Here is an 18188-nt window from a genome sequence, read left to right on the forward strand (position 1 = left end):
AATGTTTATGTATATCCTATTACTGATTTTCTTTCTTATAATAAATTGTCTAACCAACATTTCAATTTTGTTTTGTCACTTCAAACACACACTGAGCCTAAATCAGATGCTGAAGCAAGTAAATTTGACTGTTGGAAAAAGGCCATGGAGACTGAACTTACTGCTCTTGCTCAAACTGGAACTTGGCAGATTGTTGACCTGCATCCCAATGTCAAACCTATTGGCTGCAGATGGGTCTACAAGATCAAACATCATGCAGATGGGTCCATAGAAAGATTCAAAGCATGTTTAGTTGCTAAGGGATTTAACCAGATAAAGGGTTTAGACTATTTTGATACATATTCATCTATTGCCAAGATGACAACAGTCAGACTTGTCATTTCTTTGGCTTCAATACACAACTGGTTCATTCATCAGTTAGATGTGAATAATGCCTTTCTTCACGGTGAATTGCAAGAAGATGTATACATGCAATTACCTCCAGGCATCACAGTCTCCAAACCTAATCAGGTTTGCAAATTGGTTAAATCTCTCTATGGATTGAAATAGGCTTCAAGGAAATGGTATGAGAAGCTGACTTCTTTATTATTGGCTCAAGGATACAAGCATGCCAACTCAGATCATTCTCTTTTCACCAAATCAACTGCTACTACATTCACTGTACTCTTGGTTTATGTAGATGATGTCATACTAGTAGGCAACTCTTTATCTGAGTTTAATATCATTAAATCCATCCTTCATGCTTCTTTCAAAATCAAGGATTTGGGCCAGCTCAAGTATTTTCTGGGATTGGAAGTTGCTCATTCTAAAGAGGGTATATCTCTATGTCAAAGGAAGTATTGCTTGGATCTTTTGTCTGATTCAGGTCTCACTCACTCAAAACCTTTATCAACTCCCTCTGATCCTTCCATCAAGCTATACAATGATTCCAGTCCAGCTTATACTGACATTTCTACTTATAGAAGATTGATTGGCAGATTGTTATATCTTAATACAACCAGACCTGATATTACATTTGTTACACAACAATTGAGTCAGTTTCTTACAAAGCCTACTCAACTTCATCATACTGCTGCCATGAGAGTACTCAAGTATCTCAAATCATCTCCAGGCAAAGGCTTATTTTTCCCTAGAAATTCAGCTATTCAGCTGTTGGGATTCTCTGATGCTGACTGGGCTGGTTGTTTGGACTCCAGAAGATCTATATCTGGTCAATGTTTCTTCCTTGGCAAATCCCTGATCTCTTGGCACACCAAGAAACAATTAATTGTTTCCAGGTCCTCTTCAGAGGCTGAATATAGGGCACTTGCAGCTGCCACTTGTGAGCTTCAGTGGCTTCTCTATCTGCTTCAGGATTTAAAGCTTCAAACTATTAAGCTACCTGTCTTGTATTGTGACAATCAAAGCGCTTTACATATTGTTGCTAACCCTGTCTTTCATGAACGCACCAAGCACTTAGAGATTGGTTGCCATCTTGTGCGTGATAAACTCCAGGCTGGTGTAATGAAGCTCCTTCCAATTACTTCCAAAGCACAAATAGCAGACTTCTTCACTAAAGCTCTTCTTCCTCAGCCTTTTAGCATTTTGTTATCCAAGTTGAACATGGTTGACATTTACCATCCTTCAACTTGTGGGGGGCTAATACATAATGAAGAGAAACATGACAATAAGGAGTGTTTGGATAGATAACTTGCGCAGCAAGTTACCATGCCCTAGTTAGTTTTTAGTTAGTTAGAAGAGTTTTATTACTCTATGACACAGCTCATTGTGGTATTGTACACCTCCTAGAAACTATATATAGCTGTATTTCACATTCATTCAATAATAATGAGAATATTCATTCATTCATTTCTTCTCTCATAATAGAAACTATCTACAATAAAAGTCTAGTTTCTCCTACATTTTCACAACATCATTCACAAAGGACATCTACTTGCCAGCTTTTACGACATCAAGATTTGAATTAAGCACACCAATATGGTTAATGGTTTCACTTTATAGTCATCTATCCCATCTTTCATAAATTCTTGTTTTTCAGTTTCTGTACACGACGACACACCAACAATCATGCTGCGAATACCAATTGCTCGCAGTTTCTTAGTTGCCTGCATAAAAAACAACCAACGATTGAACCTTATTTTAAATATAAATACACATGAAACATGCATTTTCATCCTTCTTTTCAACGTATTATACAGAACAAAATTAGAAGAAAAATAGAATCAAGATAAATATGTACCTCAATCCCATTCATGATAGGCATTTCCTTATCCACGAGAATAATTCAAATCTTTGGAAACTGCAATGATTATCTACAGCTTCCTTACCATTTTTTACAGCTTCATTTTTCACACGAGCTCTTTTCAATAGACCTTGATGAATCATTCGAACAAGCTTAACATCATCTACAACAAGTGTTGTTAATTTGGATCCTGAATTTTGAGGTTCCATAAGCCCTTTCCCTTTCCCTTGATCTTCCATTTTCTGCAAAGTTCCTTAATCACCACTTGTGCTACCCAATAAAATTTCAAAACAGAAAAATCATAAATTAATAATTGCTAAGTATCTATCTATCTATATATAAATTTCAGTTCAGAATATTAATGTAGCAGTAGAACTGAATACCTAAATGAGATTGATAATTTCTTTTCTTGATCTTCTCCAGAGTCTCAGACAAAAAGATGGAAATATAGATGAATAAAACAATGAAAATTTCAAGAAAAGGATATTTTGAGAAAGAAAAACAAATGCATTTTATTTTGGTATGTTAAAGAAGTTTTTTTTTTAAAGAGGTATGTTAAAGAAGTGTTTACTAAAAATAAAAATAAATAAATAAATGCATTATATGTCTAAATCAAAATATGGCATTATTCTTCCCTTTGCTGGATTCAGGTGGTTAATGATCTCCCTTAAGACTAATCGTTTGGGATAACCTGAGTTCGATTCCTGGTGATAACAACCTTTCGGAAAATAAATATTTTAAGTTCTGTAGTATATTTCCAATTTTTTGATAGAGTCTTTTTTTTTTCGGGATACTTGTTAAGTTCATACTTTTTGCGTGTTTCTTAATTCTGCTTTTCTGCGTTGGAGAAGATTGTGTTTTTTCGGAAAATAAATATTTTAAGTTCTGTAGTATATTTCCAATTTTTTGATAGAGTCTTTTTTTTTTCGGGATACTTGTTAAGTTCATACTTTTTGCGTGTTTCTTAATTCTGCTTTTCTGCGTTGGAGAAGATTGTGTTTGTCGTATGTTTCCAGATTCACCACACAAATAACACATGTCATAGAAGCATTTTTTTTTTCTTTTCATAGAAGCATTGTTTCGAATCACCAGTTAAATCTGAATCTTTATCTATTAACAAATAATCTAAAAAAAAAAAATATATTCATCTGTGTATGTGATAACAAATCACAAGAATTTCTCCATGAGCTATCATTAAATATTTCAATTTAATAAATGACATATGTTGAACATTTTGATGATGTAATTATTTATTGTATACAATAACAGTCATTATTTGTTGCATTATTTATTGTATACGTTCATAGTAATAAGTTGTTATTGTATACAATAACATTTTGGATTTGTCTAACAACTACATTATATGTTTTTATTTTGGTGGTAGGTTCATAGTAATAAATTGTTAACGCCACAAAAAATCTTTGTTCGCCCGTGCATTGCACGGGTGGAAAAACTAGTACGTAACATTTTGCTTATGGTAGGTATAAGTAACAAGCAACGTATCACTTTACTGCATCACCAGATATTAATTGCTGAATGAATTTGATGTTGTTGTGCTTATTGTACTTGGGAAACAAGAGAAAGAGATCACAACATTTCTGCCTTGTATTATTCTCTTGACTCTCTTAACAAGTGCCTCAAAAAGAGACCTGTCCAATATGTTGTTTCAGCACAAAGTTATTGCAATACACCGGGAATCATGAGAATTTTAAAACAGTTTCCTTACTAATTTAAAATAAACTAATATGGAATTTATAATTTGAAAGTGGGTGAAAAGAGGGTGAGAACTACGGTACCCTCTTTTTTTTAGGGGGTAATTACCTCTCATGATAGCAACCAATTAAAATGCAATATGCATAGACAACATTAAATGTCCAATAAATGAATCAATTTTTTCTAAAAATAAAAAAGTTAATCTTAATCATAAGGTAACTTTTAATACTTTTAATTTTTATTTAGAGTAAATTACACTCCCCTCCTCTCTTATGTTAAAATATACACTTCCCTCCCTTTAAAAATAAAATCTACACTCCTCTCCCTATAAGATGCTTGAATTACAACCCTCAACCTTAATAATTAAATATGTACTACACTTTAATCTATTTTAACATAAATAAATATTTTTATGATATATACTAATTTTGAACCACAATTTAATAAAAATAAATTCATTTCTTTATAATTTAAATATCAATGGTAATTAAACTTAAATATTTTGATATTAAGTTTATAATTTATAGTATAAAACTAATTTTTAAATAACCATATTTTACTGTATTTAGTAATTATTGTAATTTTATTTTTTGGTAGTTTCATATTTTATAATAGGGTTTAAAACTATATGTTAATGTAATTGTGAATAAAAAATAGCGAAAAATATGTATTCAAATTTTGATTATGTTAAAGTAGGCCCGCAGTACTTTTTTTTTTTAAGTGTGTTAGATTTTTTTTTTTTTTTTGCTAGATTATTAAAAAAAAAATATTGAGGAAGTAAAATGTAGATTTTAACATAAGAAGAGAGAGAAATGTAATTCAAGCTTCTCTTAAGGGAGGGGAATGAAATGTTTTCTAATATGTTTGAAATAATGGGGGAGGGGAGTGTATATTTTAACATAAGAGGGGAGGGGAGGTAATTCAAGAATCTTTGAGGGGAGAAGAGTGTAATTTACTCTTTTATTTAATTATATTAAGGTGTTCAATCTTAATTAATTTACACTACAAGACTTATAACAAATAAAATTTTTACATCAAATTTCTTTCATCTGGATGTCCTTAAATTCATCACTTACATTCATAAAATTTCTTCCAATCCACAACCCCGAACGTGAGAACAAAAACATCTCCTTCATTCAAATTTCTTCTTTATTCTTCCCTATTGATCAATTCTTGTTTCTTTTTCATTTTCTTCCCATTTTGATTGTTCAATTTTGTCGTTCCAAACTGCTACAGTTTCAAATTATAGTGAGAATTGTCGTTGTTTCTAGAACCGCGTCAGGTATCGTGACTTTTTTTTTATTTAAGCAGCCAACCTAATAAAATCTGCTAACACGCATAGACCTGCCTCACTATCAGCCAAAGCCTTTAAGTCCAAACAAAATAACAAAAGCCTCATGACATAACCATTTCAGCAACAATCGAAAAAAATGCTAGCAAACTCCCAAAACATCACAGCGGCAACTCCTGCTAGCAATCCTTAAAGTATAACGGATGACTTACTCAATTGTTATAATTAACTACCTCACAACCAAGAAAAATCAAATCAAAAAGAAAAATCAACTCACCATACCTGACGTGGTTCTGGAAATAACGGTAATTCTCACGATATTTGGAATCAAACAAACGACGACGATTCTCACGAAAATTGAAAAATGCGGCAGTTTAGAACGACAAAATTGAACAATCAAAATGGGAAGAAGAAATTTTATGAATGTAACCGATAAATTTAAGGACATTCAGATGAAAGAAATTTGATGTGAAATTTTAATTGTTCTAAGCCAGTCTTGAAGTGTAAATTAATTAAGATTGAACACCTAAATATAATTAAGGCAAGATTACATTAGGGGTCCTTTATCTTATTTTTTTGTAACAATTTGGTCATTTATCTTTATTTTTTCCCGTTTAGGTCCTTTATCTCTCTTAAAAGCACATATACATCTTTTTTCTCATTTTTTATTAAAAAATACATAATTTATTTTTAAAAATATATTTTTATTAAAAGTGAAAAAAAATCCAGAAATATGATGAAGATGTTCATCATCTTCATCTTCTTCCTTTGAATCTTCATCATCTTCTTTAAATAAAAAAAAAATCTACTAAAATATATCTCCAAATATCGTGAATTAATGTTATATTAACCTCAAATCTTCTTTTAAACACAAAAATCAAAACCTTAATTTCACAAATGTTGCAAGGCGGATGGTGGAGGCATAGTCACTGGCGGAAGGGTTAGGCTTTACAAAAGTTAAGATTATTATAGAAACAACAAAATTGATGTGCAAAGCTGCTATCAATTTTGAGGTTATTTTTATGCCGGGTTTGAATATTGAGTTAGAAAATAATAATAATAATATAAGGTGTGACAATTTATATAACTAATTTTTTTTTTTTTTGTGATGAAACTAAATCTCTTTTCTATAGGGTTTTGATTTTTGTGTTTAAAAGAAGATTTGAGGTGAACATAACATTAATTCATGATATTTGGAGATACATTTGTGTAGAATTTTTTCTGATTCAATGAAGATGATGAAGATTCAAAGAAAGAATATGGAGATGATGAAGATCTTCATCATATTTCTGGATTTTTTTTTTCATTTTTAATAAAAATATATTTTAAAAATAAAATTATGTATTTTTTTAATAAAAAAATGAGAAAAAGGATGTATATGTGCTTTTATGAGAGATAAAAGACCTAAACGGAAAAAAAAAATAAAGATAAAGGATCAAAGTGTTACAAATAAATAAGATAAAAGACCTATAATGTAATCTTGTATATAATTAAATAAAAATTAAAAGTATTAAAAGTTACATAAAATTGATTTATTTTTTTATAGAAAAAATTTACTCATTTATTTGACATTTAATGTTGTCAATGTATATTACATTTTGATTGGTTGATATTATGAGAGGGTAAATACCCTCTAAACAAGAGAGGGTAATCTAGAAAAAACCTGAAAAGAGTCATACTGATTGAACACCAAGGATGTTTCTGATCGTCTTCAGTTTCATTGTTCGAGCTTTCGACTTCGTCAGTATCATCACCTTCAGAGTCTTGAGTACCTGTGATACTACTACAATCACCTTCCAACTCACGTTCTAAGTCATATACAGGTAAGACCCCACACCCCTTTATCCCCTCAGTTGACCAACACAATTTTTCGTTGTGACCTTGAAGTATGAATTGAAATGAATGTCCCAAGAGTCATAACTTCCATTTTCTTGTATGTTAACCATGCCAGCATATCAATAAGTGATCTGAAATTAATGTCCCAAGATAATTGCAACTGAGACGACATCTGTCGACTTCTTTGCCATGTTCAAAGGTGACACAATGAAGGGAATGTTCGTAAACACTGAAACACTCTGATAAAACGACACAGAACATGAAACCACAAAGGTTAGATTTTGGAATTGGAGGAAAACTTATTGAAGCCTCTATTGTCTTAAAATCAAAGTTGCATGGAACTTGTGCACCTGGCAAGAGAGAAATGACAAACACCGTCTTCATCGGGAGTGTCTATAGAGAAGGTTTGTACCATGTTCTCAAGCAATAACCGTTAGGTGGAGTTCGTGTCCAGATAATTGCAGTTAACGGCTTTCAAATATAACAGTGATGGTGGAAGCTCTGCTAGAGACACTAGTTTCCTGCAATCATCTAAATCAAGCCGTTTTAGCATTGAATGGTGTCGGATATTCTCAGGGAGACATTCTAAGTTGCAACACTCTTTCAATTTTAGTCGGTTTAAAGACTATATGCCATCAAGGATGGACCACAGACTTAGTGCATTGATTTCTGTGCACCCAGATAAGTCTAGTTCTGTAACAGACCCCAGTCCATGATTATTTGATAACTTATTCCCAACAATGTTAAGCTTGTTGCACTCAGTTAGGCCAATAGAAGTAAGTTTTCTATTACGCCAAATCGATGAAGACAATTCACGTATAGCAGTCAAGGTTATCAAAATCGGGACTTTACTTCAAGTCAAAAGGGAGTAGCAAAATCGGGACTCGTAAAATTGCAATCAAAATCGAAGGATTTTACTCAAGGGCTTTTGTAGAATCGATGTAGGATAGCAAAGTCGGGACTCGTAAAATCGCAATCAAAATCGAGGATTCTACCAAAACAAAAATAATGTTAAATATATGTTATAAATTGCATATATTCATTCATAAATGACTAAAGTTCAAAGTCCACAAAATACATATACATTATTGTGCTTCAAATCTCGCTTGTGTTTTTCAAAGTCTTGCTTGTAGCCCTGGTTTGCTTCCGCACATGTGATGGATAACTGTTGTAAACAACTGGTATCACAATCTGTTCGATATATTGCTTGAATTCTATAATCTTTTTGAGCTAATTCAAGCCCCATTTTGAGAAAGTGTAGTTTTATGAGAATATGACAATAGATGAATGGCTTTGATGAATGTTGGTGACTAGTGGGATCTCATCTCCTATTTTAAGGTCGTTGTGGTCTATAAAGGTTTCAACTTTCTTTCGACCCAGAGCATCCTACAAGTGTTCTTAGAAAAAGTGTTTAATGAGATGAGTTTGTAGAAAAAGAGAGAGAAAAGACTTTATAGTGATTTTGTAATTTGATTCGATAGTTTGTGAAGTGAGTGGAGCCAAGTATATATAAGTGAGTAAGTTGGGGTAAAAGTTTAACTGAAAAATAGTGAATGATTCGAATGAGAGATTGTGTGATTCGAATCAAATAGTGCAAATTCGAAATGTGAGATGCGATGAAGATTGATTCAATAGCAAAAACACTGGTTTAAATCAAGGGTTTCCAAATGAAGATTGATGTGAATCATAAATATTTTGATTCGAATCAAGTTAGAAATGATTCGAATCATTTTTCTTTTTAAACAATTTTGATTTGAATCAGAAGTTTGAAACACGGGGAGAATAAACCAGAAAATCATGATGAAATCAAAATTAAGACGGACAAATTTGATTCGAATCAAAGCTTAAAAAATAAAGTTAAACCCGAGGGACATACTGATTCGAATGAAGACTTCACAAATCAAGTTATTGTGTGAAAATAATTTGCAAAACTTAACCCAACATACATTTTACTCAAAGCAAGGAGAGACACACTAGGTATGAGAGATTGACTATAGGGTGTTTTACAAACAAAGCTAAGATAATGTAACAAAAACTACATGATTCAAACTAAACATCATCAAAACCAAACCTAGAGGATTATGGTAGCAACTACAATAAGTCCGGTTTTTTGGCTGTTAGACCTTCACATGGACAATTCTCCTTAAGGTACACTTGTAACAACCACTGGATAGTCACAACATTGGATATGGACTGTACAGTCCAAATTAATGGCATGTAACGCAATCTAATGGGATCTAATTTTCCTCCATGGTATGGGCTCGCCACGTGTTGGATCAAGTTGAACTTGGGTCCTAACCCGGATTGGACCTTGGCTAGGTCCCAAACAGTTGCCTCCAAAATTATAAGTTGATGGAGGTATGTTATAGCTTGTTTGAAGCTTTCTAGAGTGTGGCCTGCGAAAGAGGGGGACCACTTTGTGTGATCATGATCGATGTTTTTTGGTGATCATGACCATGGCAGCCCTCCTATGACTTTCAGCCTCTCTACTTCACGGGCCTGGTGGTTCGTGGTGGAGAAGGTTGTTGCATTTGTTTGGGCCGCTAGAGCATGTTGTGTTTGGTGCAGATTTCACGCTCTTTCATAGCTTTGTGTGATCATGATCGATGTTTTTTGTGATCACGACCTTGGCGGCCCTCCTATGGCTTTTAGCCTCTCTACTTCACGGCCTAGTGGTTCGTCGTGGAGAAGGTTGTTGTCTTTGTCTGGGCCGCTAGAGCATGTTGTATTTGGTGCAGATTTCATGCGTTTTCATTCTCCCTAGCTTTGTGTGATCATGATCAATTTTTTTGGTGATCACGACCTTGGCGGCCCTCCTATGACTTTCAACCTCTCTACTACACGGGCCTGGTGGTTTTTGGTGGAGAAGGTTGTTGCCTTGTTTGGGCTGCTAGAGCATGTTGTATTTGGTGCAGATTTCACGCGCTTTCATTCTCCCTAGCTTTGTGTAATCATGATTGATGTTTTTTTGTGATCACGACCTTGGCGGCCCTCCTATGACTTTCAGCCTCTCTACTTCACGGGCCTGGTGGTTCTTGGTGGAGAAGGTTGTTGCCTTTGTTTGGGCCGCTAGAGCATGTTGTATTTGATACCGATTTCACACACTTTAACTTCCCTAGCTTTGTGCCCTTTTGAGGCTCGCTAGTTGTAAGGAAGTAAGGGTATCTCTATTGTTTTGTTTGGTCAATCCAAACGTGACATTTTGCTGACTCTCCTGAGTGTGTCATTAAGCATATTCAAAGCATAGTTTTCGTGTAATCTTCTCTTTTTAAAAACAATTGATCGAGAACGAAATAAGATTGTTTTATTATGATGTTATATCCATTCCCAATACAATGTTACCATTGTGATTCTACTTCTATGATATAAACACTACAAATTGATGCTAATTTTTCAATGTGGGACTTCTACATTTTCAATTCATACATTCTACCTAGTTCAACGTCTTACGACTTAAGGTTTAGTTTTGAATTTCCCCCAATTCCAACTATGGTTCCAACAAACAAACACCAATAATAATTTGAAAAAATAGAATAAGGGGTAGATAGGACAGAAATAACGTAACGATGTAAATTAATAATGAATCTAGCCAAATGCTATTGTACTACCGCAGGTAGTGCAGAAAATTGAAAATTCATTATAAATATTCAAATTTGAATTTGGTGAAAAAATTCGGTTGAGTACCTACTGCCTTTGAAAATATCTTTATTTTTCTTATCTGGTGAAGATAATTAAATGAACAATTTCACTCTAAATTAGCATTAAGAAACTTCCATTGGCTGTCATCTTCTGTTATATGTATTCCGAACAGGATTAAATATAAATTGGTCTTCATATTAATTTCTGGAAATATGGAATTGACAGAAATAGTCAAAAGATTAATTATTACTCTCCAAGTAACATTTTGTGTTTTAGAGACAACAATTTATAATTCATGAAGCTTCTTGCAACAGATGAATTCTTCAGTGCAATGCAAGTAAGAGGTTCTTCTTCTTAAGTTGACTATGAGTATTAACCCCAAGCCAAACCGTCTTAAAGAAAAAACGTGCAATACACATGGTTTTCTGTGCTCATAGATTTCACCTACAACAATAGTTTCCACTCTAACATTGAAATTACAACTTTTAAAGTCTTTATATGACAAAAGGTGTAGGACTCATTCATTGAGACCTGTGAGAACCTTATGCTAGTATCGTAGATAGTTCACTCAACTACTAATAAGAAGTCGATAATCGATTCATAAAGAGGTAAAGAGTTTCCCAAAGTAGGCAATGTAGTTACCACGATAAAGAAAGACATTGAGTTTCAAGACGGTGGTCATGTATTTGTGAGAGTTACACCAACAATTGCGTTGGTCATGCATTTAAAATGTGAAGGCTTATACTTCATTTTATTGAACCTATTCATTCTTCCAAATTTGTAACTTGCATAAAGAATCTAATATCTCTAACAAGAAAATTGCATCAATTGCTGATTTTTTTTTATTTAACAAAAGTGAGTCACAAACAGAATGATAGTTAATAAGTTGCAAAATAGATGAGATTACTCGAAGCTGCGCAACATAGATGGGTTAATTTAACAAGATTACATGATAAAATTATATGTAGTATCCTTGAAGGAGTTTAATTCCTTAAACTCTGATCTCTACATATTGCAATGTTGTTGTCGACTAAATTATGCTCACATAGACACATGCATCAGTTTTATTTGGACCAAAAAAAACTAAAAATTTGTATATTTGAGATCTATGAAGCTCGTACACCGACACAAACATTACCCACGACCCAGATATGTCAACACTACTAATTTTAAAAATATAGGACAAAAACATATATATTTCGTCCTAAATTATATGTTGTTTTGGACATTTCACTATTATTACAAAATATAATTAATTTTGTATGTGAAAGAGATATTATGGGTTGAGTTTACAAAATTGTCCTTAATAAATGGTAAGAGAAAGATAAATTAAATAATTGAAAGGAGAATAATAAATAGATGAGGTTATAATAGAAAAAGTAAAATTAATGTTTTATTGGTATTGTAACGTGACTTATAATTTACGACAATATTTTTTCTTCTTTGAAAAAAAAATAAAATTCTAACACACGACTTATGATTTGGGACAGAGGGAGAATGATGGAAAAATAAGTGGTGGGTCCTATCACTAAGTGGATCCCACCATCATTATTTTTTATGTGTCTATCTCTCTCCAAATTGCAACAAATATAAAAAGTTATAAATTGAGAGAATCTTGACCCGAAAAAATATTAGCCATCAAGCATTAAAGAACATTCGAAGGTCTCAATGTATGCCATCAAGTGATTTCTTCCACTTACACCTTCCTTTTTTTCCAAACCTCTCCTTCCCTTCCCCTCCAAACTCGCAAACAAAATCTTAAAGACTGTTGCCATCAAGCATGAACTGCAGGCTCAATGTATTGATTTTTTTAAGCTTGCTATGACTTAATTCAAGCTCTACGAGCATTTCAGCACAAAAGGTTGATGGCAAAAATGTTAATAAAAAGTTGACTTGTTCTCCTCATTATATTTAGGCTTAATAGCAGTTTTGACCATTTATGTATCACGAACTTGCGATTTTGGCCCTCTAAAAAATTTACAACTCAGCCCCCTAAGTTTATCCCCTTTTGCAGTTTTGGCTTCCCAGACCAATTTTGACCAAATCAACGCACACGTGGTCGTCACGTGTGTAATTTTCAATTTAAAAATAAATAAAAATGCCACATGTGTAATGCTTTGATTAAAAAAATAAAAAAAAATAAAAACTCCTTTCTTTTCTTTCTCGTATCCTCTCTCATCTCTTCTTCTTTCTTCTATCTGAGAAACATGAACCAAACCCTCCTTTCCTCTAAGATCATCCAACTGAACAAAACACCCAATATTCATCACCCTAGAAATTCTTCCTTTATAAATCATATACAACTCGGGTTCAACTGAACCACCACCACGCCTCAAATCTCTCTCTCCTCCCATTTTCTGATCACCATCAGACTCCTCCCTTCCATCTTCATACTCATCTCTCCTCCGCCTCTCATATCGATCCATGTATCTATCTCTGCCTCTTCCCGACTGAAATCAATTTTCAGGAACACTCGACTTGAAAGGGGAGCACTTTGACGTTGTTAACATTACAGCCAAAATGATGGAGATTAGTGTTCATTTTTAAACTAGAAGGGGTATATGTGTTGTTTAAAGAAACCTTAGGGGAGGTGAGTGTAATTTAATTTGCTCTAAGATATATGTACAGTATTAATATTTGTATTTAGTTAAAAGATAATCAATTGTATGATGAATAGTACAGATTTTAAAAATTGTGTGAATAGTGTATGCAAGGCAGGGTACAAGCATATGTTGTCTTCTATAGTTCATTTCTCGAAATAATTGGGCCTCTTTATATTTTTTTAAAAAAATATTTTGTGTTCGTTTTCTAAAATTTATGCTCATTTCCAATTACGAATATGGAGATGAAAGACTTATTACTTAGAATTTTGGAAACATACAAGTCATGACATGTACAAAGCTGGATAGTTCGTTTTATTACCTATAATTTTGAGAGTCCCTACCAAATAAACTAGCTGCCTCAGTGAGCGCGGCTTTCCAATTTTACAATTTGTCTGTGCTTCAAATCTCGCTTATGTTTTTCAAAGTCTTGCTTGTATCTCCCTATTTGCTTCTGCACATGTGATGGATAACTGTTGTAGATAACTGGTATCACAATCTGTTCGATATATTGCTTGCATTCTATAATCTTTTTGAGCTAATTCAAGCCCCATTTTGAGAAATCGTAGCTTTATGAGAAGATGACGGTAGATGCATGTGACTCATCAATGGCTATGATGAGTGTTTGTGACTAGTGAGATCTCATCTTCTATTTCATGGCATTGTGGTCTTATAAAGGTTTCAACTTTCTTACGACCCAGAACATCCTACAAGTGTTCTTAGAAAAAGTGTTTAATGTGAAGAGTTTGTAGAAAAAGAAGAGATAAAACTTTATAGTGATTTTGTAATTTGATTCAATAGTTTGTGAAGTGAGTGGAGGCAAGTATATATAAGTGAGTAAGTTGGGGTAAAAGTTTAACTGAAAAATAGTGAATGATTCGAATGAGAGATTGTGTGATTTGAATCAAATAGTGCAAATTCGAAATCTAAGATGCGATGAAGATTGATTCAAAAACTAAAACACTGGTTCAAATATGAATTATAAGTATTTTGATTTGAATCAAGGTAGAAATGATTCTAATCATTTTTCGTTTTAAACAATTAAGATTTGAATCAGAAGTTTGAAACACGGGGAGAATAAACCTGAGAAACATGATGAAATCAAAATTAAGAAGGACAAATTTGATTCGAATCAAAGCTTAAAAAAATGATGTTAAACCCGAGGGACATACTGATTTGATTCAAAAATACGTTGGACAAAATTTATTCGAATGAAAACTTCACAAATCAAGTTTTTGTGTGAAAATAATTTGCAAAACTTAACCCAACATACATTTTACTCAAAGCAGGGAGAGACACACTAGGTATGAGAAATTTAGACTATAGGGTGTTTTACAAACTAAGCTAAGATAATGTAACAAAAACTACATGATTCAAACTAAACATCATCAAAACCAAACCTAGAGGTTTTTGGTAGAAACTACAATAAGTCCGGTCTTTTGGCTGTTAGACCTTCACATGGACAATTCTCCTTAAGGTACACTTGTAACGACCTCTGGATAGTCACAACATTGGATATGGACTGTATAGTCCAGATTAATGGCATGTAACGCAATCTAATGGGATCCAGGTTTCCTCCCTGGTATGGGCTCACCACGTGTTGGATCAAGTTGAACTTGTGTCCTAACCCGGATTGGACCTTGGCTAAGTCCCAAAAAGTTACCTGCAAAACTATAAGTTGATGGAGGTATATTATAGCTTGTTTGAAGCTTTCCAGAGTGTGGTCTGCGAAAGAGGGGGGCCACTTTGTGTGATCATGGTCGATTTTTTTGCTGATCACGACCATGGCAGCCTTCCTATGACTGTCAGCCTCTCTACTTCACGAGCCTGGTGGTTCATGGTGGAGAAGGTTGTTGCCTTTGTTTGGGCCGCTACAGCATGTTGTATTTGGTGCAGATTTCACATGCTTTCACTCTCCTTAGCTTTGTGTGATCATGATCGATGTTTTTTTGTGATCACGACCTTGGCGGCCCTCCTATGGCTTTTAGCCTCTCTACTTCACGGGCCTGGTGGTTCGTGGTGGAGAAGGTTGTTGCCTTTGTCTGGGATGCTAGAGCATGATGTATTTGGTGCAGATTTCACGCGCTTTCACTCTCCCTAGCTTTGTGTGATCATGATCGATATTTTTGGTGATCACGACCTTGGCGGCCCTCCTATGACTTTCAGCCTCTCTACTTCACGGGCCTGGTGGTTCGTGGTGGATAAGGTTGTTTCCTTTGTTTGGGATGCTAGAGCATGTTATATTTGGTACAGATTTCACGCGCTTTCACTTCCTTAGCTTTGTGCCTTTTTGAGGCTCCTTTTTAAAAATAAAATAAAAAACAATAGATCAAGAACGAAATAAGATTGTTTTATTATGATGTTATATCCATTCCCAATACAATGTTACCATTGTTCTTCTACTTCTATGATATAAACACTATTAGTTGATGCTAATTTTTCAATGTGGAACTTCTACATTTTCAATTCACACACTCTAGTTCAAAGTCTTACGACTTAAGGTTTACTTTTTGAATTCCCCCCCAATTCCAACTATGGTTCCAACAAACAAACACCGATAATAATTTGAAAAAATAGAATAAGGGTAGATAGAACACAAATAACCTAACGATGTAAATTAATAATGAATCTAGCCAAATGGTATTGTACTGCGGCAGGTAGTGCAGAAAATTGAAAATTCATTGAAAATATTCAAATTTGAATTTAGTGAAAAAAATCGGTTGAGTACCTACTGGCTTTGAAAATATCTTTATTTTTCTTATCTGGTGAAGATAATTAAATGAACAATTTCACTCTAAATTGGCATTAAGAAACTTCCATTTGCTGTTATCTTCTGTTATATGTATTCTGAACAGGATTAAATATAAATTGGTCTTCAGATTAATTTCTGGAAATATGGAATTGACAGAAATAGTCAAAAGATTAATTATTACTCTCCAAGTAACATTTTGTGTTTTAGATGAAAACTAATTGGCCTAATTTATGACGAACTAACTTGATTTTAACTAAGTATTCAAGTTTAGAGACAACAATTTATAATTCATAAAGCTTCTTGCAACAGACGAATTCTTGAGTGCAATGCAAGCAAGAGGTTCTTCTTAAGTTGACTATGAGTATTAACCCCGAGCCAAACCGTCTTATATACAAAACTTGCAATACTCATGGTTTTCTACACTCAAAGATTTCACCTACCACAATAGTTTCCACTCTAACATTGAAATTACACCTTTTGAAGTCTTATATGACATGTGAGAACCTTATGCTAGTATTGTAGATAGTTCAGTCAACTACTAATAAGAAGTCGATAATCGATTCATAAAGAGATAAAGAGATTTCCAAAGTAGGAAATGTAGTTACCACGATAAAGAAAGACATTGAGTTTCAAGAGGGTGGTCATGTATTTGTGAGAGTTACACCAACAATTGCGTTGGTCATGCATTTAAAATGTGAAGGCTTATACTTCATTTTATTGAACCTATTCATTCTTCCAAATTTGTAACCTGCATAAAGAATCTAATGTCTCTCACAAGAAATATTGCGTCAATTGCTGAGTTTATTATTTAACAAAAGTGAGTCACAAACAGAATGATAGTTAATAAGTTACAAAATAGATGAGATTACTCGAAGCTGCGCAACATAGATGGATTAATTTAACAAGATTACATGATAAAATTATATGAAGTTAGTATCCTTGTGGTATGTAGAACTTCTTGCATAATTGCATTTGTTAGTTGTAATGTTATTCTGTTCTATTGGGTTGGTTGGATCAGTTGCTGAAGCTTGTATATGTTAGCTAAAGTTCAAAATGCTACTACTTACCAAAACAATACATGACATTGATGAATCTTTGATACATGTTACTTGGATTTATTGTTTTCTGTTCATTACCTAACACCCCAGTATGGATATGTTATGTTACATGTTCATTTCTTCATTTTGGTTTTGATGGAAAGGTACTAACTTCGAATTTGTTTAATATATATGGTTATTGAGGAAATGCCAATTTCTTCTTTTACCCTTCATATTCGTTATTTTACCACTAACCAACATTAAACACATGCAAGTGATACTTTTTCAATCGAACATAAATCTCACAAAAAATTAAACTGGAAAACCTCAAAATGCAAAAATCTCAAAAGAAAGAAAAAAGAGGTACAAATCAATGTACACATTACTCATGCTACTTCTTGAGGTCACAACATAATCACTATTACTTTGCATAACTAAAAAATAAACAAAAATAACAATTTGATACTAAATAAAAAGACATCAAGAATAAACTCAAGGCGTACGATGTCTTATGCTTATTTCTCAACATTTACTTTATAAACATGATTAGTTGGTGCTAATTTTTTAACGTGGGACTTCCACTATTTTCAATTCTCACACTCAGTTCAAAGTCTTTAGTGTTTGCTCTTCAATTTCCCACCAATTCCAAGGCTCCAACACATGCGTATAATAATTTGAGAAAATGGAATACTTGAATGTAACAACCAATGTTGTTGTCGTGTCGGTGTCATACACCGGACACACCTTCAATCGGAAGTATCATTGTAACGTACATTTTACTTTGAAAATCTTATTATTTTTTCTTATCTAGTGAAGCTAAATAAATTTGAATCTATATTGTGTTACATTTGTTCTTAAAAGGATTAAATTGAAATTGGTAGAAATAGTCAAAGAGCATACCTGAGTTACGATCCAGAGCTTCTTGCAAACAATGAATTCTTCACTGCAATGCAAACAATTATTATTTTTCCGTTTAACACTCGCTCCAAATCACGTGCGTTTTCTTCTAACACTTGCTTAACTTGACTATTGTCGGATGAACTCGAGCCAAAGAAATTATATTAAAAAAAATGTTATG

At 33.3% G+C, this 18188-nt stretch overlaps 1 pseudogene; it reads right to left on the minus strand.

The window, feature by feature from the left end:
• Positions 1–1929: 1929 nt before the first annotated feature.
• On the minus strand, positions 1930–2481 carry LOC146938679 (two-component response regulator 24-like; annotated as a pseudogene).
• Positions 2482–18188: the final 15707 nt, after the last annotated feature.

This window comes from Medicago sativa, chromosome 3 (genome assembly GCF_051527215.1).
Source record: "Medicago sativa cultivar Bolivia chromosome 3, Bolivia_mono, whole genome shotgun sequence".
Lineage (NCBI taxonomy): Eukaryota > Viridiplantae > Streptophyta > Magnoliopsida > Fabales > Fabaceae > Medicago > Medicago sativa.